This window comes from Callithrix jacchus, chromosome 4 (genome assembly GCF_049354715.1).
Source record: "Callithrix jacchus isolate 240 chromosome 4, calJac240_pri, whole genome shotgun sequence".
In the NCBI taxonomy this organism is placed as follows: Eukaryota; Metazoa; Chordata; class Mammalia; order Primates; family Cebidae; genus Callithrix; species Callithrix jacchus.
The window spans coordinates 11,703,461-11,730,215 of NC_133505.1; the positions used below are offsets into that span (position 1 = coordinate 11,703,461).

General features: G+C 36.7%; 2 protein-coding genes across 17 annotated transcripts in view; one reads left to right on the plus strand and one right to left on the minus strand.

Annotated features, from left to right (window-relative positions):
- The window catches only part of LOC103792246 (uncharacterized), a 230,313-nt gene that overhangs the window by 192,789 nt on the left and 10,769 nt on the right, over positions 1-26,755 (plus strand). The window lies entirely within an intron of this gene.
- Positions 1-26,755, minus strand: part of LOC144582018 (uncharacterized) — an 821,808-nt gene that overhangs the window by 151,482 nt on the left and 643,571 nt on the right. For all 14 annotated transcript variants that reach the window (XR_013533676.1, XM_078368278.1, XM_078368277.1 and 11 more), the window contains one exon: positions 19,108-19,198. The gene's annotated coding sequence lies outside the window, so the exon portion shown is untranslated. The remainder of the gene's footprint in view (positions 1-19,107; positions 19,199-26,755) is intronic.

Below are 26,755 nucleotides of genomic sequence, written 5' to 3' on the forward strand. Positions count from 1 at the left end.
CCCCTCCCTGTGCCCATGTGTTCTCATTGTTCAACTCCCATTTATGAGTGAGAACATGTGATGTTTGGTTTTCTGTTCCTGTGTTAGTTTGATGGGAATGATGGTTTCCAGCTTCATCTATGCCACTGCAAAGGACATGAACCCATTCTTTTTGAGGGCTGCATAGTATTTCACAAAATAAGCTTTAAACAATTTGCAATGCTTGAGGCTAAAGCAGGTACTTCAAGACTGCCTTTTGTTACATCAATGAAATTCACTTAATCATATTTTAGAATACTTTAGTGAAAACCATTTTTATTGTCATCAAAAATTTAAATATGCAAAATAAGCAATATTCATTTTTGTTAATTTTCTTAGTAAAAGTGGATACTTCAGACATAGGCTTTCTTTCACTCATGGAAGCACACTCAAATTGTTTTAGTAACACAGAATTAAGAAAATCACCCATATTTCATTTAAAATGAATAGTGCATTTCCGGATGCAAACAGCTATCAGTAAGAAAGGTAAGAAATGTGCTTTATTTTCTACAATACCTGAAAAAGCACAGGAATATTTACGAAGTCTCCACTAAGAATCTTGTAAGTAATATTGTTACTGGTTTTAGAAGTGAAATACTCTTTTGGAAAAAGAGTTCTTAGAATGTATGTATGTATGTATTTAGACAGAGTCTTGCTCTGTCACCAGGCTAGAGTATAGTGGCGGATCTTGGCTCACTGCAACCTCTACCTCCCAGGTTCAAGTGATTCCCCTGTCTCAGCCTCCTGAGTAACTGGGACTACAGGTGCACACCACCATGCCCGGCTAATTTTTTTGTATTTTAGTAGAGATAGGGTTTCACCATATTAGCCGGGATGGTCTTCATCTCATGACCTTGTGACCCACCCACCTCGGCCTCCCAAGGCATTGGGATTATAGGTGTGAGCCACTCTGCCTGGCTGAAAGTATTTACTTATAAGTAATGAAGAGGACTAAATAGAGTTATTCTTGAAAGCAGCAATCTACAATACAAAACCACTTGGTAGTATTTTTAAACATTGGTACGACATGCATTTTTTTTATTCAATAGGAGATTATTTGGAAAATTTTGCCTCCCACCACTTTCTGAGTCATTATCATTACATATATAAATGTACCTTCGGAAGAAGAGACTTCACGTGATAGTCGTCATTGCTTATGTGCTATTCTTGTTTCTTGCTTTTGGCCCAGTCCTTGGTCTTACCAAATCTGTTTGAAGGAGCTTACTCTGGAATGCATGCTGGAATATTGCTCTATAGCACTACTCTTTTCTCCCAGATTAATCGAACACAACTTCATACTCTACCACACATTTTACATAATAATAGGATTATATTACGATTTATCATTCAAATGGGAACAATTTTGAGCATGGAAAAGTATGCATTTAATTATTACTTTGAGACAACAGGCCTAACTAAAGTGGACATGTCGTATAAATGGAATATACAACATGTAGTCTTAGGTGTCTGGTTTCTTTCACTTAGCATAGTGCTTTCAAGGTTCATCCAAGCATCAGTACTTCTTTCCCTTTTTGCGCAGAGTGATATTTCACCGTATGACTAAATGTTTTGTTTCTCCATTCATCAGCGGGTACACACTAGGGTTGTTTCTACATGTTGGCTGTTATAAATAACCCAGCTATGTACCAGGTGGACATATTTTCAGGTAGATCTGTTTTCAAAGCAGTGGTACATGGTGAGGAGTATAATTCCAGGGTCACACAGTCATTCTACATTGAGCTTTCTGAGAAACTGCAAAAAGTGTTTTCCACAGTGACTGTATGACTTTACATGTCCACAGGCAATGTATGAGGGTTATAACATCTTCTCGGGGTCACCAACATTTGTTCATTTGTTTACATTATGACCATCTTAGTAAGTATAAATTGGCATTGCATTTTGGGTTGAATTTGCGTTTTCCTAATGACCAATGATATCGAACACCTTTTCATAAGCTTATTTACCATTTGTATATTTTTATAGAAGTATCTACTCACACTTTTGCTCACTGTAAAAAACTGGGTTAAATTGATTTTTATCATTGAGTTTATTATTATTTTATTGAGTTGTAAGAATTCTGCATATATTCAGGATATTTGAATACCCTTATCAGATGTATGATTTGCAAATACTTTCTCCTAGTTTCGCCTTTTTTACTTTCTCAACAGTATCTACTAAAGCAGAGAAGGTTTAAGTTTTTCCTGTGTCATTTCTTAGAGTATTTTCTTTTTTTAAAAAAAAATTATACTTTAAGTTCTGGGGTACATGTGCAGATAGTGCAGGATTGTTACATAGGTATACGCATGCCATGGCGGTTTGCTGTATCCATCCCCCATCACCTATATTAGGTATTTCTCCTGATGTTATCCCTCCCAATCCCCCCACCCCCTGCTATCCCTCCCCTATTCCCCTCACCCTCCAACAGGCCCCAGGGCATGATATTCCCCTCCCTGTGTCAGTGTGTTCTCATTGTTCAACACCCACTTATGAGTGAGAACATGTGGTGTTTGGTTTTGTGTTCTTGTGTCAATTTGCTGAGAATGATGGTTTCCAGGTTTATTCATGTCCCTGCAAAGGACATGAACTCATCCTGTCTTATGGCTGCATAGTATTCCATGGTGTATATGTACCATATTTTCTTTATCTAGTCTATCATTGATGGGCATTTGGATTTGTTCCAAGTCTATGCTATTGTAAACAGTGTGGCAATGAACACATATGTGCACGTGTCTTTAAAACAGATCGATTTATAATCCTTTGGGTATATACCCAGTAATGGGATTGCTGGGTCAAATGGAATTTCTATTTCTAGATCCTTGAGGAATCACCACACTGTCTTCTATCATGGTTGAACTAATTTACACTCTCACCAACAGTGTAAAAGTGTTCCTATTTCTCTACATCCTCTCCAGCATCTGTTGTTTCCAGATTTTTTAATGAACGCCATTCTAACTGGCGTGAGATGGTATCTCAATGTGGTTTTGATTGGCATTTCTCTAATGACCAGTGATGATGAGCATTTTTTCATGTTTCTGGGCTGCATAAATATCTTCTTTTGAAAAGTGTCTGTTCATATCCTCGACCCACTCTTTGATGGGGTTACTTTTTTCATGTAAATTTAGATTCTCTGCAGTTTCTGGTTATTAGCCCTTTGTCAGTTGGGTAGCTTGCAAAAATTTTTTTCCCATTCTCTTGTTTGCTGGTTCACTCTAATGACAGTTTGTTTTGCTGTGCAGAAGCTCTTAGGTTTAATTAGATCTCATTTGTCTATTTTGGCTTTTGTTGCCGTTGCTTTTGGTGTTTTAGTAATGAAGTCCTTGCCCATGCCTATGTCCTGGATGGTATTGCCTAGGTTTTTTATGGTGTTAGGTCTTATGTTTAAATCTTTAATCCATCTGGAGTTAATTTTTGTAGAAGGTGTAAGGAAGGGTTCTAAATAGTATTTTCTTTTACCATGACATCTTCATTTATAACAATGTATTTGGGTTAACACCTACCTAATTTCAATAGTAGACAAAAGCTTTGCTTCTATAAAGTTTTATTTCCTGTCTCTTTCATGCTGTTGTCACAAATTTCATCTTTTTACATTGTTTGCCCATCAACTAAGACTTATAAAAGTTTATTTATGCAGTTGTCTTTAAATCAGATACAAGAAAAAAAAAGGTTTCAAACAGAAAATATGTTATACTGCCATTTATATTTACCTATGTCAATCTCTTTACTAGTGTTCTTTATTTTCTCTACGTGTATTTGAGGAACTGTCTCGTGCTCTTTCTCTTCAGCCCGAAGGACTCCTTTCAGTATTTCCTAGAGGGAATGTCTGCTAGTAGCAAACTCTTCATGTTTGTTTATCTGGCTATGTGTTAATTTCTCCATTTTAAAATAATTATTTTGCCAGATATGATATTCTTGATTGACAAGTTTTTTATCTGACAGACCTTTGACTATGTCATCCCATTTTCTTCTAGTCTCCATGGTTTCTGATGAGAAATCTGCTGTTAATTTTATTAAGCATCTCTGATATGTAATGAATGTTTTTCTCATGCTACTTCCAATTTCCAAAATCTTTAAAAATTATCATGGTGATGCCTTCTTTGAATCTGTTAGTTATTTTACATATGTTGCTTAGTTTCTAAATATTTTGAGATACTATATTTATTCCCTTTTATTTCTACATTTGTTGTAAAACCCCCAAAGCTAGTTTTGAGTATCTTTTGCGCAGGAAGCCAAACATTGACATATCACTGTTTAGGAGCAGAGAAAGGGTTATTTGGTTTGGCCAAAGCATGAGAAGAGGAGAGGTAATTCTCAAATCCAATATGGTTTGAACATAACTGCTGGCTTTTATGAGTAAGGTAAGTATGCAGGCCGTGAGGTCCCCAGTGATCAAAGCTGCTTACATCCCTCAGCTGATCAAACTTCTGAATGCCATCAAGGAGGTCTGCATGACCTAAGAATTATTGTTCTCTGAAAAACAAGTTCATTAATCAGGTAGGCAACTCCCAAGGGTCAGGATGTGAAGTTAATCAATTATTAGTGACTACTCTCTACGGAAATGACTAAGTGCAAGCAATCATGCATGGAAGAAGAAAAGGACAAAGAGAAAGGACAAGTAAAACAAACACCTGAAGAGTTTTAAACATAGGCTCTGTTACACTTTAATTTTACTTGGCACAGAAAACATACTATGTATCACTCTAATACTATAGAATTTGTTGAGAATCACTTTCTGGTCTGTTATATAATCTATTTTAAATGTTTCATATACAATTGAAAAGAATATGTATTTTGCAGTTATACTACAAAATGTTTATATGTTTAAGTCAGGTGTATTAATCATGTTGCCTTAGTAGCTCTATCTTTACTAATTTTGGCCTGCTAATTTTATCAGTTACTGGGAGTTGTGAGTAAAATCTTCTATTTGCCTGATTCTCCTTTTATTTCTCTAAGAGATTTTCTTTATATATTTGGAGACTGTATTATTCAGTAAATATAAATTTAGAATCTTATTACTTTGTTTTAAATTAATTATTAAATGATTAAATTTTATGCCTATAATGTCTACTGCTTTAACTTCTAATTTATGTGAGTATAACTATATAACATTTAGTATTTATATGGTATAATTTTTCTGTTCTTTTATTTTCAATCTTTATGCCACTAAAGTATGTATTAAAGGAAATAAAAAATATTTTAGCCCCAAATGTATCTTTTGACATACTTTGAAAGGGCTGCCTTGAGGCTAGCAAACTGAGGTAGGGGAAATTTGCATCTCTAGAGAATCTTCATTAATGCAGCCATGCCATCCTGTTTCTCTGCCTCTTCTGGATCTAGGAGAGATTGAGAGTCTGACACCTTCAAAAATCTAAACAGAAATATTTACCATCTCTTCTCTCTAAGGGAAGCTCCAGCTTTGCTACTCAAGTCAGTCTCTCCTCTATCTCTCTCTCTTTCTCTCTCTCTCCTCTCTCTCTCTCTCTCCTCTCTCTCTCTCCCTCTCCTCCCTCTCTCTCTCTCCTCCCTCTCTCTCCCCCCCTCCTCCCTCCCTCTCTCCTCCCTCTCTTCTCTCTCTCTCTCTCTCCTCCCTCTCTCTCCTCTCTCTCTCTCTCCTCCCTCTCTCTCCTCTCTCTCCTCTCTCCTCCCTCTCTCTCCTCTCTCTCTTCTCTCTCTCCTCTCTCTCTTCTCTCTCTCTCCTCTCTCCCTCTCTCCCCCCTCCTCCCTCTCTCTCTCTCTCCTCCCTCTCTTCTCTCTCACTCTCTCCTCCCTCTCCCCCCTCTCTCCCCCCTCCTCCCTCTCTCTCTCTCTCCTCCCTCTCTCTCTCCTCCTTCTCTTCTCTCTCACTCTCTCCTCCCTCTCTCTCTCTCTCTCCTCCCTCTCTCTCCTCCCTCTCTCTCCTCTCTCTCTCCTCCCTTTCTCTCTCTCTCTTCTCTCTCTCTCTCCTCCCTCTCTTCTCTCTCTCTCTCTCCTCCCTCTCTCTCCTCCCTCTCTCTCCTCTCTCTCTCTCCTCTCTCTCTTCTCTCTCTCTCTAATCTGTCTTGCCAGTAAACCTGATTTACCCACATAACCTGTTTGAGGCCATCCTCTGAGTCTGCATTTTTTTCAGTGGCCTCAGGATGGTACATAAGCTTCCATATCTTATTGTTGAGTTGGGTCTTCAATCTGAAGACTCCCATGTAAACACATTAAATAAATTTGTATGCTTTTTCTACTATGAATCAATCGGCCTCATGTCAGTGATTTTTCAGTGAACCTTTAGGGGACCAGGAGTCTATGGACCCCATAGTTTCTCATAAGCAGCCTATCACTGTTATTTTATGGAGTTGTTTCCTCTTTGTCTTTTAATTTAAATATGCTGTTTACTTTTAATATAATCATTGATACATATATTTTAGTTTATATCTATCGTTTTACTGTTATCTAGCCCGTTTTACTCCTATATTAATTTATTAAGGTTAGCTCATTTTCTCCTAACCCATTTTTCTCTTATATTAACTCACCAAGAATTTTATTTTTTGTGATTATTCTAAACATCCGTGACTTCTTGAAGAAAACTTTGGGATTTTTCTTTTGCCATATTCTACACAAGGTAAGAATTTTAGAACAGTTTATTTTTTCTTATCTGTCTTCAGACTTCTGTGTTTCTTATTTTTCATATTTTAATTTAATGTACATTTTAAATCCTGAGGCATTATTTTATTATATATATATGCGTTATTAATCTATATATGCATATATGTATATATAGATTGTATAAGACTATAACAAAATAATGTGTGTGTATCTATATCTATCTATATAAAGTATGTATATATATAATAGAGACACTGGGATTTTACACACACACACACACACACACACACACACACCCCTGCATATATGCATATTTACAATTTTGCTGCTTTTCTATCTTTACATATTATATGCTTTCTATTTAGGGTCATTTTTCACTCCCTAAAGATTTCCTTTTAAGAATTTTTTATTTTTATAGAATTTTTTTTTACTTTATTTATTTATTTAATTTATTTATTTTGAGATGGAGTTTCGCTCTTGTTACCCAGGCTGGAGTGCAATGGCACAATCTTGGCTCACAGCAACCTCCGCCTCCTGGGTTCAAGCAATTCTCCTGCCTCAGCCTCCCGAGTAGCTGAGACTACAGGCACGCGCCACCACGCCCAGCTAATTTTTGTATTTTTAGTAGAGACAGGGTTTCACCTTGTTGACCAGGATGGTCTCGATCCCTTGACCTTGTGATCCACCCAGCATCCCAAAGTGCTGGGATTATAGGCGTGAGCCACCACGCCCGGCCATTTTACTTTAGATGTGCTCTCAAAGAATCCTGTTTTTGTTTTTTGAACCTCTTTACTTCAGCTTTATTCTTCTACATATTATTTCACTAGCTATACATTTCAAGTAGGTCTGTTCTTTCCAGCTCTCTGAAGATGGCATTTACTGTTGCAATGGGTTGAATTATATCCTCCATGAAGATATGTTGAAGTCCTAACTGCCAGCACCTCAGATTGTGACTTTATTTGGTAACAGGATTTTTATAGAGCTAATCAAGTCAAAATGAGGTCACTGGTAAGCCCTAATGCATTGTGACTGCTGTCCTTAAATATATATTAAAAAAGAAAACTGGGACACTGAAAGAGACATAGACAAAGGGAAGATGATGTAAAGAGACAGCAGGAAAATGTTGTATAAAAATGAAAGACGGGAGTTATGCACCTTAGAATGCTAAAGGCTCTGGTAAACCACCAGAAGCTAGGAAGAGTCAAGGAAGGGTCCTCCCACAAGTGTGAGAGTAAACACGGCCCTAATGACAACGTCACTTCCAGGGTTCTAGTCCTTAGAACTGTGAGTCAGTACATTTCTGCTGTCTTTTTTTTTTTTTTTTTTTTTTTAATTTACCCAATTTATAGTACTTTGTTATAGGGTGCCTACCAAACTAAGACAATTATGTTCTGCTTCTCTCATTTCTGTTGAAAAGTCTGTTACTTTATTGAAGGTCTTGTATTATTTTTCTTTAAGATTTTTTTTCTTTTGCCTTTGCTTTGCAGCAGCTTGACACCAATATGCCTACATGTGTTTTTCTTTGTACATATCCTTTTGAATCCCATGTTTCTTTGACCTGTAACTTGATATATTCAATAAGGTCTGGAATTATCTTTGAAATATATTTTCTAGTAATGCTTTTTCAAACTTTTCTCTCTTCCATTTCCCTGTAGGATTCCAAATACAAATTATGTTAGCTGTGTTTACCAACTTCTATAGGTCTCATGTTATTTTCTGTGTTTTAGATTTTTATCTCTCAATATTTCCATCTGGATTTTTTTACTGTTTTATCTTCCAGTTAACTACTCCTTTCTCCTTCTGTTAAACCTTTATTTTAAATTATATGATTTATTTACTTATTTATTGAGATGGAGTCTTGCTCTGTCGCCGGGACTGGAGTGCAGTCGCACAATCTCGGCTCGCTGCAACTTCTGCCTCCCAGGTTGAAGTTATTCTCCTGCCTCAGTCTCCCTATTAGTGGGGATTACAGGTGTACCCCACCACGCCTGTCTAATTGCCCTATTTCTAATAGAGAAAGGGTTTCATCATGTTGCCCAGGCTGGTCTCGAATTCCTGACCTCAAGTGATCCACACGCCTTGGCCTCCCAAACTGCTGGGATTACAGACGTGAGCCACCACACCTAGCCTGAATATGTGTTTTAGATCTTTATTTAGCTCTGAAATTTCCACTTGATTGTGTGTTATGTATTCCAATTCTCTCGTGATCTTACCATATTTTTAGAAAACTCTATAACTGAATATATTAATCACAGTTATTTAAAGTCTGCCTTGGAAAACTCCAATATTTGTATTAGTTGTGGATATGTTTTATTGCATAATTTTTCTCTTACGTATTGGCTGCCTATTCTTATTTCTCTAAGCCAGTGATTCTATCGTTAAGTGCTAGGCTTTCTAGTTGGGTATTAAGCCTCTTACACAAATAAGCAAATGAACCAAGTGGAAAATATTTTGCTAAGTGTAGGACTCAACACAGTATTTTTCTTCTCTCCAGGAGCTTAGGCTATGACATCTGTCACCCTTGGTTGATCTCTACTCTTTTCAAATAGTTGTCCTCTTAAATCTATATTATCTTATCTAATTTTTATCTATTGTTCTCTGGTTTTGCTTTCTGTTGACACAAACTGGATAGTTACACCCACAAGTTTCCTCCCATCCTCTTTATCAATGGTCGTGATAAGAATACTTAACATAAGATCTCCCTCTTGGCAAATGTTAAGTGTAAAATACAATATTGTTAGCTATTGGCATTATGCTGTACATTGTAGCTCCAAAACTTTTTCATTTATAAGTTAAACTTCATATCCTTTGAACAACATCTCTTATTTCCCCAGCTTAACTCCCCTGCTAATCACGCTTCTATTCTTTTTCTTTAAGTTCAAGTTTTTTCACATTCCACATGTAAATGAAATCATGCAGTATTGGTCTGTGTCTGTATATTTCACTTATAATGTCCTACAGGTTCACCCATGTGGTCACAAATTTTTTTTTTAAAGGCTAAATAATATTCCTACATATTTAGGTATTTAAAAAAAAATCTATTCTTATGTATGAACACATAGCTTAATCTGTAACTTGGCCTTTGTGAATAACGTTACAATGAACATGGGAATGCAGACCTGTCTTTGAGATGGTGATTTAATTTCCTGTAGGTATGTATCCAGAGTGATATTGCTGGATAATATGGTAGTTCTATTTTTAATTTTTGGTGGAACCTCCATACTGTTTTTTACAATGCCTGGGTGTACCAACGTACATTTCCACCAACAATTCACATTCCTTTTTCTGCACGTTCTTGCCAAAACACAGTATATTTTTACTTTTTGATAATAACTACACTTCTAACAGGGAAGAGGTGATATCTCATTGTGATTTTATTTGCAATTTTCTGTTAATTAGTGATGTTGAACATTTTCTTATATACTTGTTGGCTGTTTGTATGTCTTCTTTTGATAAACATCTACTCAGGTTCCTTGCCCATTTTTAAATAGGGTTATTTTGTTTTGTAATTATTATTTTTTTTTTACTATTGAATTGTATGATTTATTTGTATATTTTTATGTGACCCCTTATCAGATATATGGTTTGCAAATATTTTTCCCATTCTATACATTGCCTTTTCATTTTATTTATTATTTTCTTGGCTGTGCAGAAACATTTTAGCCTATTTTTGCTTTCACTACCTGTGCTGTTGGTGTCATCACCAAAAAATCATTGCCTGGAACTTTTCCCCAGTGTTTTCTTCTAGGAGTTTTATAATTTCAAATCTTACAGTTAAGTCTTTAATCCATTTTGAGTTGATTTTTTAAATACAGTGTAAAATAAGTATCCAATTTTATTCTGTTTTATGTGGTTATACAGTTTTCCCAATAATGTTTATTAAAGAGACTGTCCTTTCTGCATTGTATATCCTAGGCATCCTCATTGAAGATCAGTTGACTGTATATGCATGGTTTTATTTCTGGGCTTTTATTCTGTCCCATTGGTTGATGTGTCTTTTAATTACCATAGCTCTGTAACATAATTTGAAATTAGGAAATGTGATGCCTCCAGCTATCTTCTTCCTCTTCAACACTGCTTTAGCTATTTGGGATTTTTTGTGGTTCCATAAAATTTTCAGGATTTTTACTTCTTTCTGTGAATAACGGTTTTGCAATTTTGACAGGAATTGCACTGAATATGTGCATTGCCTTGGGCAGTATGAACATTTTAACAATATTGATTTTCTCTTGATTCTCTCAGTCCATAAACATGAAGTATCTTTCCATTTATGTGTATTTTTTGTCTTTCATCAATGTTTCATAGTTTTCAGTGTGTAGGTTTTTTCATCTCCTTGGTTAAATTTCTTCCTAAGGATTTTACTATTTTGGATGCTGTTGTAAATGTGATTGTTTTCTTAATTCCTTTTGTGTGTAGTTTGTTGTCAGTTTAGAGAAACACTAGTAATTTTTGTATATTAATTTTCTGTCCTGAATTCATTTATTAGTCCAATACTTTCTGATTAAGGACTTAGGGTTTTCTATATATATAAAATATATGCCATCCACAAACATAGACAATTTTACCTCTTCCTTTCCTATTTGGAAGCCTTTTATTTCTTTCTTTTGCCCAATTTCTCTGGCTAGGATTTCTAGTAGCTTATTTGGAAAAAAAACATTGTGAATATACATCCTTCATTGCACAGAGGTATATTTCTTGCAGATCTCATTTGTTGAGTGTTTTCTCATGAAGAATACCGAATTGTGACGAATGCATCTATTAAGACAGCCACATGCTTTTTATCCTTAGTGTTGTTAATGTCGTGTATGAAATTTTTTTTTTTTTTTTTTTTTTTTTTTTTTTGAGGCAGAGTTTCGCTGCTGTTACCCAGGCCAGAGTGCAATGGCACAATCTCGGCTCACTGCAACCTCCACCTCCTGGGTTCAGGCAATTCTCCTGCCTCAGCCTCCCGAGTATCTGGGATTATAGGCACGCGCCACCATGCCCAGCTAATTTTTTGCATTTTTAGTAGAGACGGGGTTTCCCCATGTTGACCATGATGGTCTCGATCTCTTGACCTCGTTGAACCATTCCTGCATTCCAGGAATAAATGTTACTTGATCATGGAGCATAATTCTTTTACAGGTTGTTGATTTCAGTTTGTTAATATTTTATTTAGCAGTTTTACATCTATGTTCATCAGGAATTTTGCCTTGTAATTTTTATTTCGTGTTATGACCTTGTCTGGCTTTGCTATAAGGGTAATGCTGGCCTCACAAATTAAGTCTGGGAGTATTTACTTCAATTTTTGAAAACTTTGAGAAGAATTGGTATTAATTATTCCTTAATTCAGAGGGAAAGCCATCCTGTATTGAGCTCTTTTTTGATGAAAGACTTTTTATTACCGATTAAATCTTCTTCATTATTATTGGTTTGTTCAGATTTTCTATTTCTTAATCACAAGTCTTGGTAGATTGTATGTATCTAGAAATGTGCCATTATTTTTCTAAATTATCCAATTTGTTGGTAGTAGAGTAGTTTCTAATTATTCTTTGCATTTCTTTAGTATCAGTTATAATGTGTCATCTTTTCTTTCTTTAAAAAATAGTCTAAGTTCTGGGATACATGTGCAGGATATGCAGGTTTGTTACATAAGTAAACATGTGCCCTGGTAATTTGCCATACCGAGCAACCCATTACCTAGGTGTTAAGCCCAGCATGCATGAGCTATTTATTCTGATACTCTCCCTCCCCTTTCCTCTCCCTGCTAATGGGACCCAGCATATGTTGTTCCTCTCCCTGTGTCCATGTGTTCTCATTGCTCAGCTCCCACTTATAACTGAGAACAAAAGGTATTTAGTTCTCTGTTCCTGTGTTAATTTCTGAGGATAATGGCTTCCATCTCCATCCATGTCCCTGCAAAGAACATGATCTCATTTCTTTTTATGTATGCATAGTATTGCATAGTGCATACGTACCACATTTTCTTGATCTAGTCTATCACTGATGGGCATTTGGGTTAATTCCATGTCTTTGCTATTGTGAATAGTGCTGAAATGAACATAGCATGCATGTAGAATGGCTTATAATCCTTTGCATATATACCAAGTAATTCGATTGCTGGGCCAGAGGCTACTCCTGGTTCTATATCTTTCAGGAATTGCCACACTGTCTTCCATAATGGTTGAACAAATTTACATTCCCATCAACAATGTAAAAAAATTCAACATCTTCACAGCCTTGCCAGCATCTGTTGTTTCTTTTTTTTTTTAATTTATATTTTTTATTGCCTTTTAGGTCTTGGGGTACATGTGAAGAACATGTAAGATAGTTGCATAGGTACACATGGGGCAGTATGATTTGCTGCCTTCCTCCCCTTCACCTATATCTGGCATTTCTCCCCATGCTATCTCTCCTCAACTCCCCACCCCCCGCTGTCCCTCCCCTATTCCCCCCAACAGACCCCAGTGTGTAGTGCTCCCTTCCCTGTGTCCATGTGTTCTCATTGTTCATCACCCACCTATGAGTGAGAACATGCAGTATTTCATTTTCTGTTATTGTGTCAGTTTACTGAGAATGATGTTCTCCAGGTTCATCCATGTCCCTACAAAGGACATAAACTCATTGTTTTTTATTGCTGCATAATATTCCATGGTTTATAGATGCCACATTTTCCCTGTCCAGTCTATCATTGATGGGTATTTGGGTTGATTAAAGAAAAGAGAGAATAACCAAATAGATGCAATAAAAAACAATAAAGGGGAAATCACCACAGATCCCACAGAAATTCAAACCATCATCAGAGAATATTATAAACAATGATACGCACATAAACTAGTAAACCCGGAAGAAATGAATAAATTCCTGGACACCTGCATCCTCCCAAGCCTAAACCAGGAAGAAGTCAAAACCATGAATAGACCAATAACAAGATCTGAAGTTGAGACAGCAATTAAGAGCCTACCACCCAAAAAAAAGCCCAGATCCAGATGGGTTCACAGCCGAATTCTACCAGACACACAAAGAGGAACTGTTACCATTCCTTCTGAAACTATTCCAAATAATCCAAAATGAGGGAATCCTTCCCAAATCATTTTATGAGACCAACATCATCCTGATACCAAAACCTGGCAGAGACTCAACAAGAAAAGAAAACTTCAGGCCAATATCCATGATGAACATAGATGCAAAAATCTTCAATAAAATACTGGCAAGCCAACTGCAACAGCACATCAAAAAGCTTATCCACCATGATCAAGTAGGATTCATCCCGGGGATGCAAGGCTGGTTCAACATATGCAAATCTATAAACGTAATTCACCACATAAACAGAACCAAAAACAAAAACCACATGATTATCTCAATTGACGCAGAGAAGGCCTTTGACAAAATTCAGCAGCCCTTTATGCTAAAAACCCTCAATAAACTTGGTATTGATGGAACGTATCTCAAAATAATAAAAGCTATTTATGACAAACCAACAGCCAATATCATACTGAATGGGCAAAAACTGGAAGCATTCCCTTTGATATCTGGCACTAGACAAGGATGCCCATTCTCACCACTCCTATTCAATATAGTACTTGAAGTTCTAGCCAGAACAATCAGGCAAGAAAAAGAAATAAAGGGTATTCAAATAGGAAAGGAGGAAGCCAAATTGTCTCTATTCGCAGACAAAATGATTGTATATCTGAAAGACTCCATCATCTCAGCCCCAAAACTCCTGAAACTGATAAGCAACTTCAGCAAAGTGTCAGGACACAAAATCAATGTGCAAAAATCACAAGCATTCCTATACACCAATAACAGACTTAAAGAAAGCCAAATCAAGAACGAACTGCCATTCACAATTGCTACAAAGAGAATAAAATACCTAGGAATACAACTGACAAGGAACGTAAGGGACCTCTTCAAGGAGAACTACAGACCACTGCTCAATGAAATAAGAGAGGACACAAACAGATGGAGAAACATTCCATGTTCATGGTTAGGAAGAATCAATACCATGAAAATGGCCATACTGCCCAAAGTAATTTACAGATTCAATGCTATTCCCATCAAGCTATCAATGACCTTCTTCACAGAACTGGAAAAAAACCACCTTAAACTTCATATGGAACCAAAAGAGAGCCCGCATAGCCAAGTCAATTCTAAGCAAAAAGAACACAGCGGGAGGCATCATACTACTGGACTTCAAACTATACTATAAGGCTACAGTAATCATAACAGCATGGTACTGGTACCAAAACAGAGATATAGACCAATGGAACAGAACAAAGGCCTTGGAGGCAACACAACATATCTACAACCATACAATCTTTGATAAACCTGACAAAAACAAGCAATGGGGAAAGGATTCCCTGTTTATTAAATGGTGTTGGGAAAACTGGCTAGCTATGTGCAGAAAGCAAAAACTGGACCCCTTCCTGACACCTTACACTAAAATTAACTCCAGATGGATTAAAGACTTAAACATAAGACCTGGCACCATGAGAACCCTAGAAGAAAATCTAGGCAATACCATTCAGGACATAGGAGTAGGCAAGGACTTCATGACCAAAACACCAAAAGCATTGGCAACAAAAGCCAAAATAGACAAATGGGACGTAATCAAAATCCACAGCTTCTGCACAGCAAAAGAAACAGTCATTAGAGTGAATCGGCAACCAACAGAATGGGAAAAATTTTTGCAGTTTACCCATCTGACAAAGGGCTGATATCCAGAATTTACAAAGACCTAAAACAGATTTACAAGAAACAAACAAACAAACCCATTCAAAAGTGGGCAAAGGATATGAACAGACACTTTACAAAAGAAGACCTACATGAGGCCAACAAACATATGAAAAAATGCTCATTATCACTGGTTATTAGAGAAATGCAAATCAAAACTACACTGAGATACCATCTCATGCCAGTTAGAATGGCAATCATTAAAAAATCTAGAGACATCAGATGCTGGAGAGGATGTGGAGAAATAGGAACACTTTTACACTGCTAATGGGAGTGTAAGTTAGTTCAACCATTGTGTAAGACAGTGTGGAGATTCCTCAAGGACCTAAAAATAGAAATTCCATTTGACCCAGCAATCCCATTACTGGGTATATATCCAAAGGACAATAAATCGTTCTACTATAAGGACACATGCACATGAATGTTCATTGTTGTTTCCTGACTTTTTAATAATTGCTACTCCGACTGGCATGAGACGGTATATCATTGTGGTTTTGATTTGCGTTTCTCTAATAATCAGTGAAGTTGAACTTTTTTCATGTTTATTAGCTGCACAGATATCTTCTGAGAAGTGTCTGTCTGTGTCCTTTGTCTGCTTTTTAATGGGGTTTTTTTTCTTATAAATTTAATTCTTTATTCATTCTGGATATTAGAAAATTTTTCTCTCATTCTCTGATGATAGTTTTTTGCTGTGCAGAAGCTCTTTAGTTTAATTAGATCCCATTTTTCAATTTTTGTTTTTGTTGCAATTGCTTTTGATGTTTTTGCTATAAAATCTCTGCTCCTGACTATGTCCTGAATGGAACTGCCTAGATTTTCTTCTAGGGTTTTTATAGTTTTGGTTTTACATTTAAGTCTTTATTCTATATTGAGTTAATTTTTGTATAAGGTGTAAGAAACAGGTCTAGTTTTAATTTCCTGCATATGATTAGTGAGTTCTCTCAGCACCACTTATCAAATAGGGAATCTTTCCCTATTGCTTGTTTTTGTCAGGTTTATTTAAGATAAGATAGTTGTAGATGTGTGTTCTTACTTCTGAGTTCTCTATTTTATTCCACTGGTCTATGTGTCTGTGTTTTTATGTGTACCATGCTGTTTTGGTTACTGTAGGCTTGTAGTATAGTTTGAAGTTGGGTAGTGTGATCCCTCCAGCTTTGTTCTTTTTCTTAGGATTGTCTTGACTAGTAATGTATTCTCTTTCATTTTGGATCTTATTTATTTGAATCTTCTCTCTTCTTCCTAGTCTAGCTAAAGGTTTCTCAATTTTATCTTTTCAAAAGCAAACTCAGTTTTGTTAATCTTTTTAAATGTTTTTCTAGTCTGTTTCATTTATTTCTGCTCTGATCTTTGCTTTTTTCTTCCTCCTTATAACTTTGGTTTTAGTTTTTTCTTCTTTCTCTAATTTCGTGGAGTGCAATGTTAGGTTGTTTATTTAAAGTCTTTCTTTTTTCTTAATGTAGGTGTTTGCTGCTATGACCTTTTCTCTTAGAACTGTTTTTGCTTCATTCCCTAAGTTTTGGTATGTTATGTTTCCATTTTCATTGTATATAGATATTTTTAAATTTCCTTTTGAGTTCTCTTTGATCCATTAGTTGTTCAAGGGTGTACTGCTTAATTCCCAAGTGTTTATGAATTTTCAAACTCTTTATATTATTCATTTCTAGTTCTAGAGCATTGTGGTTGGAAAATATACAAGATATTATTTCAATATTCTTAGAAATGTATTCATACTTGTTTTGTGGCTTAACATATAATCTGTCTTAGCAAATGTTCAATGTGTGATTGAAAAAAATGTGTATTCTGCTGCAGTCAGATGAAATGTTCTATAAATTCTTAGGCCTATTTGGTTTACTGTGGAGGTCACATCCAATTTTTTATTGATTTAATTCTCAATGATCTATCTACTGTTGAAAGTGGAGTATTGGTAGAAATAATATTGGCAAAAGGGCGGAACAGGAATTCTTCAGCTAAACTATTCCACCCGACTATAGCCCACACCCTTGCCATACCCACACCCACACACAGAAATCCAACTAATATCCTCAGGCAAAAATACCTTTGTGAATATCCCAAATCTCAGTAGTGAAGCTGAGACATCCCCTGGGAAACTAGACCTGAAAAATGCTGCATTCAAAGGTTAAGAAGAATGGTTTTTCTTAGCCATGTCACCCTTCCCATAACCCAGGACAGCACTACACACAGAAGATGCAACAAAATCTATGATTTTTACAGTAGGAGAAGTGAGTTGAAGGTGGAAATTCAGCTCACCACCATTCTGGGATGCTTTGCAAGGGGCTTATCTCTGTCTTGGCCTATAGGAAACATTGACATTAAAAGCAGGGATAGATCACCTGAGGTAAGTTAGAAACAAAAAGAAAGGTGGGGCTCACAGCAACCAAAGTACAGGTCTTGGCTGTTGGTCGGCACTCTAGATAACAAAGGCACCGCAACGTATAGACTAGCTCATAGCATCATATGGCAGAAAGCATATTCCACAGGTTTGCCAGACCTGAGTCCCTAACCAACTTCCTCACACAACCCTGGTGCTCTTGTTAAGCCATAACCAGGACAGAAGGCAACAGCACTTCAGCTGTTATTTACAGAGGTAACATTCGGTCCAACTCACAGCTATTGAGTGGCAACTCTACATTATCGTTGGTGCTCTGCTTAAGCTCACCTTACACTCAGAGGCAAGCCCAAGTCCATGCATATCTGTGGAGCATAACCTTTGACCCTACCCACCTAGTGTGGGCCAAACAGCAAGCTCAAAGATGTCACCTAGCCTCAGTGCCCTGCACACAGCACTGCCCAACTTCAGATTTCAGACAACAGTCTTGCCCAGCCATGAAAGACAATATCCATCCCTTCCCAGTTAGAAATATTTGCAGGACCTAGCCAGCATATCTGTCTGATAGCATAGTCCAGCCAGTGGTATCATCAGAACACGGAGCACAGCCAACAGTACCACTTAACCTCAGAGCACAAGAAGTAACCCAGCCCAACTAGAGAACCTAACACCAAGGTCTGCCTATGCAGGGTTGCTACCAGATAGCCCAACCAAAATCCCAGTTTAGACTAAAGAGTAAAGGTCTGTAAATTCCAAAGAACACCTACAAATGAAGAAAGAGGTGGCCATCTTCTCAAATGTGCAGGCATTATTTGGCTTACGAAAATCAGGGAAATATGACACCATCAAAAGAAATGAATTAAGCTCCGGTAATGAACTCTATAAAAAATGGAGATCTATGAAAAAACTAACAATTAATTCAAGATAATCCTATTAAGGAAGTTCAGGGAAATCCAAGAAAATACGGCCAAAAATTAAATAAAATATAAAAAGCACCTTATGAACAAAGTGGTAAGTTTGACGAACAGCAAACAATAAAAAATTTGAAATTTTAGAGATAATACAGTAACTGAACTGAAAAATTCAATAGCGAGTTTCAACAGCAAACATAATCAAGAAGAAGCAAGAATCAGTGATCTCTAAAGTACATTTGCAATTACTCAATCATAGGAGCAGAAACAAAAAGGAGAAGACAAAATAAAGAAGACCAGTAAGAATTATGGAACCCATCAAGTGCATTAACCTTTATAAAAGCAATAGAATCTGGCAAGCATACTTAAGAAAATAACTGCTACACAGTTTTCAGATCTTGGGAAAGAGAACACCATTAGGTTATAGGAAACTCAGAGATTACCAATCAAATTTAACCCAATGAGAAGTTTACCAACATGTATCATATTAATTTATCAAAAATCAGGCAAAGACTGAATATTGAAAATAGCAAGAGATAAAAGACATACCACATTCAAGAGGGTCCCAACATGGCTGTCAGCAGATGTCCCAGCAAACACTCTGCAGGCCAGGAGAGAGGAGGATGACATATTCAATCGGCTAAAAAAAAAAAAAAATTGTCAATCTAGAATAATTTACCCATAAAATTGTCCATCAGAAACCAGGGGAAAAATCTTTCTCAGAGAAACAAAAGCTAAGGTAGTGTATCACTTCGAGGACTGCCTTATAGAAATTGCTAAACAAAGTTCTTTAAGCTGAAGTGAAGGTCTGCTAATTAATAACATAAAAACATATGAAAGTATAAATCTCAATGGTACAAGTAATACATAGTCATATGCAGAATCTCTTGTACTGTGAGAGGGGTATGTAAAGCAATTATCTTCCTACTGGAGGATTAAAATACAAAAATTTTTAAAATGATAACTACAATAAATTATTGAAATATGAAAATTACAAAAAGGATTAATTTTGATATCAAAATTACAAATGGTGGGAGGGAGTAAAATGCAGAGATTTTATACATGATTAAAATGAAATTTTTATCAGCTAAAGTAGCCTGTTATAAGAATAAGATATTTAATGTAAGCCTCATTCTAACCACAAACCAAAAGTCTACATTAAGTCTATTATATATTAAAATATATAATAAAGAGAGGTTTCAAGGCATGCCACCACAGAAAATCATTACACTACAAAGGAAGAAAGCAAGAGAGGAAGAAAGAAAGGACCCACAGCTGGACATGGTGGTTTACACCTCTAATCCCAGCACTCTGGGAGGCCAAGACAGGCAGATCACTTGAGCTGAGGAGTTGGACACCAGCCTGAGCAACATGGCAAAACCTTGTCTCTGCCAAAAATACTAAAATTAGCCAGGTGTGATGGCACATGCCTGTAATCCCAGTTACTCAGTAGGCTAAAGCAGGAGGATTGCTTGAACTAGGGAGATAGAGATTGCAGGAATCTGAAATCATGCCAGTGGACTCCAGTCTGGGTGATTGAGAGGGGAGAGGGGAGAAGGGAGAGGGGAGAAAGGAGAGAAGAGAGAGGAGAGGGGAGAGGGGAGAGGGGATAGGAGGGGAGGGGACAATCAGAAGCATATTACAAAATGGCAGTAGCAAGTCCTTACCTTTAATAATTACTTTAAATGGGTTGTATTATCTAATAAAAAGACAGAGTGGCTGAATGGAGTAAAAAGTAAGATCTAATCATATGCTGCCTAAAGCAGACTCAATTCTCTAGTAAGGATGCACAAAGACCAAAAGTAAAGGGATAGAAAAAGATATTCCACGCAAATGGAAACCATAAAAGAGGAAGCGTAGTTACGCTTGTATCAGACAAAACTTAAGTCAAAATTTTAAAAAGAGACAAAAAAGGTCACTAAATAATAATAAAGAATAATTCACCAAGAGGATAAAACAATTATAAATATATATGGACCCAACGTCACAGCACTTAAATAGATAACGCTATTATTAAATAATCTGAAGAAAGACATTATGATACTATCATAGTAGAGGGATCTCAAAATTCTACTTTTGAAAAATCACATAGACATAAAACTCAATAAAAACATTAAACTTGAATGAATTTTACAAAAAAAAATGAACCAAACAATCATTGACAAACGTTTTTATTCAACAGTAGCAGAATATACATTATTCCCAAGTGGACATGAAACATTCTGCAACTGATCATATGTAATACCCGCCCCCCACATCTTAACAAATTTAAAAGGATTAAAATTATATCAAGAATCTTTCTGGATCTGAAAAGGCATAACTCACAAACTTCTTTCATGAGGCCAACCTTAGCCTGATGGCAAAGCCAGACAATACATAATTTTCCTTATTTTATTAATTGTGTATTTTTGTTGTCTCTTAGCTCACTGAGGTTTTAAAAGACAATTATTTTGACCTGTTTGTCAGGCAATTCACATCTGCATTTCTTTGGAGTCAGCCATTGAGCTATTTTGTTCCTTTCGTGGTGTCATGTTTCTTTGATTTTTTTATGTTCCTGGCATTGTGCTACTGTCTTCCTTTCATGTTTCTTGAAGCTTTCCTTGCTGCATTTGAAGGAGAAATCACATCCTCCAGTCTAGCTAACTAGCTTTAAAACAGCAACACCACCACCACCAACGACAAACTTTTATCAGTCAGCCTGCCTAGAGATTCTAGGAGTCTCTCAGACCTTTCTATGAATGTGCCTTTTTCACTTCTCTTGTTCTTTCTCGGTGGTGGTGGTGGTGGGGTGGTGTCTTGCAATTGTGTGCTTTATCTCAGTCCCACAAAGTTGGTTGGACCTTGGGAGCCTTTTGCTTATTTTCCTTAGGGCAGTGACCTGAAGGTTCCTAGTTGTACACTTTCTCCTAATCTATCAGAGCTGCCTGCTAATATGCTCACATACCATCTGTGGTGGTTCATGTGTGCTCTCCATGGGGAAGCACACACATGTTGATGTCTATGGGGTGCTCGGAATGCCACCCACATGCAGAGTGCTGGGGATATATGTCAGCTTGTTAGGTGTCCACAGTTGAGGCACCCTGTGGGACTCGCGTTTGGAGATCCGGGCAGAGTCTTCAAGCCACCCAGTAGGATCTGCACCTTGTTGAGATTTGTGTGCCAGCTGCCACAAAGCCCCTCCTCTTGTTCTGCTCCTAGTTGCCCCCAAATGTTATTGCTGTACATATTCCCTGTGTTTTGGGTTGGGTAAAACAGAAGTTAGCCTCCTGGATAGCATCCCAGAAGGCTGGGGAAGCCAGGCACTTATTCTGGTCTCACTTATTCCCCCTAGGAGAAATCACAGGCTGAATGAATCTCTTAGCATTGAACCCTGCTGCACTTGGGAAGAGTTAACATGGGTAAAGTGAAGCTATGGTTACTCTTGTATTTATTTTTCAGCTTTCTGCTTCACTGAGGTGCTAGAACCTTTTAACTGAATGACTGTACTACCCTAAAAGCACTGCTATCATGTGTAGTTGTTAAAATCAGTGTTTCTGGGTGGGAGCAGGGGATGGAGTGAGTTGAAGGCTGAAACTTCCTATTCTATCATCTTGTTGACATTCTAAATAGGATCTTCACTGCAAGAATTTGATTTCTGGCTTTCTTTTTATAATTCGTATTGCATATCTTTAAAATCATCTCTTTGTTCTGTCTTAAGTCCTCCTCCCCAATTAATTTCTATCATGCCATAGAGTTTATTTACTTTGTAGCATATGTGACCATGAAAATTACTTTGGCTTTCATTGCTGTTTATTTGTTCATTAATTTCTGCCATTATAATAAAGTTTTAGAAATTTTATCTATATTGTTAATTTCTGTAGCCCCTAGAACAATACTTGGCCAAAAGTAGGTATTCTCTGAATAATTACTGAATAAATACATTTTTCAAAGAATTCTAAAGTTTTTTCCAAAGCTCCAAAAAGTTCTAATTAGTCTTTTATTTTGCTGAAATCTAATTTCTCAAATATTAGCATTTGTAATAAAAATGATTTACTCTTCAGCTTTCTGTTTCGATTATATACATAGTATAGCCAATTATATTTTATCCCAAATCTAAGCAATTCTGTTATATTCTAGATCAAATAGGCTTTATGAGCCTTCCAGGGAGCTTAAACTGTATTTATTACATTGTTTCTTATGATAATGTGATTTTCTGATTGAAGTAGCTGTAATTTTTGCTTTCCAACAAACTTTTAGTTTGTTTAGTTTTTTGTTAAAAAAAGTTATTTTTACATTGATAACAGTCTATGTTTGAGTCCTAAGCAAGCATTAATCCTTTGGGTTACAAACCAACCTTGCATTAAGAGCACCCCAATACTCATACAGCAACTATACTAAGCCTTTTTTTCAGAAGTGAGTAGGAGTGTAAATGTCAAATAGGTAACTATAGAGTCATGTACGAAACAAAGCATATATATGACATGTAACTTCTGCCTTAGTTAGATATTTGTTTCTGCTGTGGCCATTGGATGTGAGTGCATTACCCCACAGTATTGAATAGTCATTAAGATGGTCCTTATGTAGAGCTATTTAAAAACAGCATTGAATAAGGAGATACTTTTGTTGCATATTTGTCTATTGTTTAGAAAAAAGGTAAAATGGGTTGCACCCCACTCACTTTCTTAAAACTCATCTGAGAGATAATGTAGAAAAAGTATCGTCTTCTGCACCAAAATTTGTTTTTATTCTTATTTTTCTTTGCTATTTAACTTTGTGAGATTAACAGAAGCTATAATCTTTACTCTTTAGCCAAACTATTTTTTACTTCCTTAATTATTTCATTTAAGAGGCTTAATTTTTTAAAAAATGAATAGGACTTTAACATATTTTTCTGGCCAGGAGTTAATATATAATTTACTGAAACACAAATAATATCCCAATTTCTGTATTAACAGTTAGGAGCTCCAAGTGTTATTGCAGTAGAAGATTACATATATTTGGAAGAATTAAAAATACTGCTATGTCCATATATCAGCAAAACTATACATGTTTCTCTTAAATGAATTCTATTTTCTTTGAAATTTAGAAAAACAATTTTATCCTTAAAAAGTTGGAAAAGAAAGAAAATTCATTAAAATATATTGTAATATCTGAATGTTGCAAATTAATATTATATATGTGTGTGTTTGTATATTCCTTATATTATTAAAATATAGATTTCCTCTTCTAAGGCTAACGTTAGGCATAAAAATCTTCCCATAACAGGCTGCATTGGTCAAAGCGTCCCTGGAAGAAGGTATTTTGTATCTCAGAGGTAGCATAAGCACCATTAGATGTGGTGTTGCTATGGTAACTGCTCTCTTTTTTTTAATTGAATGGCATAGTAAGTAATCTTATAAAACCTACCAACCCATAACTTGCTGGTGCCCCAAGGCAGCTTTAACTTAAGCACCTTCTCTTTGTCTCCACATTTTTAATCTAAGGGATTCAGGTGTTCGACTATACCCGTTTTATGAGTCTAATGTGCTTTAGAACTTAAATCCTTGGTTTGTTGACCACAGATGATTTCTAAACAGGAGCTCAAAGCAGTTATAATATCAAGGAAAGAATACAATATTTCCAGTGCAAAAAGAAGAAAAGCAAACCTGTACATAGGCCATGCCTATAAAACACAAACTAAGATGCCAATATTTGATCATCTGATTTCACCAGAACCTAACTACACACGGCAAAGTGCAAAGAAATCATTTTAGAAATGAGTGCCACAAAAATACTGTGCTAAAATATGTCATGGGCAACAAGTACACATAGCTTAGTTTAAATATAAATTATCCTGGGATGCAAGAGTCCTTTGCATTTTTTTTTTGTTTGGACTCAAAACACACCTCTTAAAATATCCATACCCTGCTGCAGAGATATTGCTTGGAGTCAGATAAAATGTATTGTAACTTCCTCTCACCTACTTTGCTTCCTAGAAACACTATATTCTTTTGATGATTTTCCTAGTCATTTATGTTTGAACTATTAATAAATCTATTTAAATTAAAAATGGAGTATATATAAGAATTGACAGTGCTCTGTAGGAAAATAGGGTTCTTAGAATGCGTCCTATTTGTGGAAGACAGGCATTGTAATACTGATGAAAAGATTATTCCAGTAACGTTAACTTGGTATCAACAAATATCTTCCTACTGAGTCGCACTGTCATTTTCCAAAAGACTGTGTGGGTAAGTACAATTAGAAATAACTAAGTTTATAATGGATACTGTTGCTTAAACATACCCAAGAAACCCAAGTTGAGAATTTAGAATTGACCTCGTCCAACTTCCTGAAAACATGTTTTATCTCTTCTCTCAGTGCTTCTAAATACTTGTTTTTAAGAGAAGGTCTCACTCTGGCCTGGGTGACAGAATGCAGCGGTGCAGTCATAGCTCACTGTAGCCTCAAACTCCCAGGCTCAGGTGACACACCCATCTTAGCCTCCTGAGTAGCTGGGACCACAGGTGAGTGACACTACCCTTGGCTAATTTTTGTTATTTTTCTGTAGAGACAGGATCTCCCTTTGTAGCCTAGGTTGGTCTAGAACTCTGGGGCTCAAGCGATGTACCCACCTTGGCCTCAGGAAGAGGCAGCTGAATATAAATTATGATCGTTTTCTCAAATGTGCTAGCATCATTTTACACGGCAAATAATTTAATTTACATTTAGACAATTAATAAAGACCACAGTAGAGTGGGTAATTATGACATAAGTCTTTGCAGGAACTTCCTCTGCCTAAGTCAGAAAAATCCCACAGGAAATAAAGGTATTGGGACAAGGAATTATGTATGACAATAAAATGTATTCACTGTATTGTTTTTTGGAAGAATCACATCTCATTGAACTCAGAGTAAAGAGATCTCCGGGGGAGAGATGTTGGGAGACACTTCTCCATGGGTATCTTTTGTTCCTTTCTTCCTGAGTTTGCGAAGAATTCAAGGCCCTCGTGACTCTAACCTGGTCATTTTTCCGTGTTGTGTTTGTAGCAGCCTTAGGGGATAAGATAATGTGTCCCTCTGGAACAAAGAGTAGGCTTGCTTACTGCTTGTTATGAAACAGCAGGTTTCCAATCTAAAGACAAAGCCACTGCATCAACCTGGGCTCTCTGCATCACCCTTCTGGGACATGGGGGTCAAGGGGGAACTGATGCAAAGATGCTGGTACTTGTGTTGCTTGCTTTGCCATGATTAATAAAGTCCTTTGTCTCTGATTCAGGAGCCTTGTGTCTCCTACTAGCATTCATGAAGCAGTAACAGGCTTACTTATTAACTTATCAGTAGGGTAAAATCCCAAGCCAGATAGGAGAAAGCTGCATGAACTTGCTCCACCATCCTTTGGGGGATGGAATGGACCACCACACTGCAATTTGATTCTTGCCCGAAAAGAGAGATATCATTTCATTATTCTAAATCCGAAGCCATTACCTTGGTAGGTGTCCCGTGAACAAGTAAAACGTTTTTTAGAAGCAACATGCAAAAGTTGTGGGAGTTGGGGAAGGATAGCTTACTCAAAGGTATGTATTATTAGTCCTTTAAACAAGATGAGGGTTTTTTGTTCCTCTCCCAGAAGGAGAAACCTTTTTTTTTAAACTTTAAGTTCTGGAGAACATGTGCAGAAAGTGCAGGTTTGTTATATAGGTATGCATGTGCCATGGCGGTTTGCTGCATCCATCATCCCATCACCTACATTAGGTATTTCTCCTAATGCTATCTCTCTCCTATTCCCCGACCCCCTTCTATCCCTCCCCTAGCCCCCCCACTCCCTGACAGGCCCCAGTATGTGATGTTCCTCTCCCTGTGTCCATATAAACTAACATTATTCTGAACATTTGGAATAAAATTTTGCACCTTTGACCACTTACGTATTTACATAGTATAAAGTAACTTTGAATCTATTAGAAGCAGAATCTTGGCATCAACTACAGACTCCTAGCAAAAGTGGCATTTGGGTCCTAATACTGGCCCTGTTGGACAACGCAGTTATCATGTGAGAATGTCAGATTTTTCCCTTCGCAGAGACCCGCTCGGGCATAACTATTTTTATTCGACTAACTATACTTTTGATGCTATCAGAGTAGACAGTCTGGAATGTGGTGATATACTCTGCAGCTATGAAATCTGCAGGTGACAGATATCATATTTATGAAGATAATATGAAGAACGTGCAGTCCATCCATTTT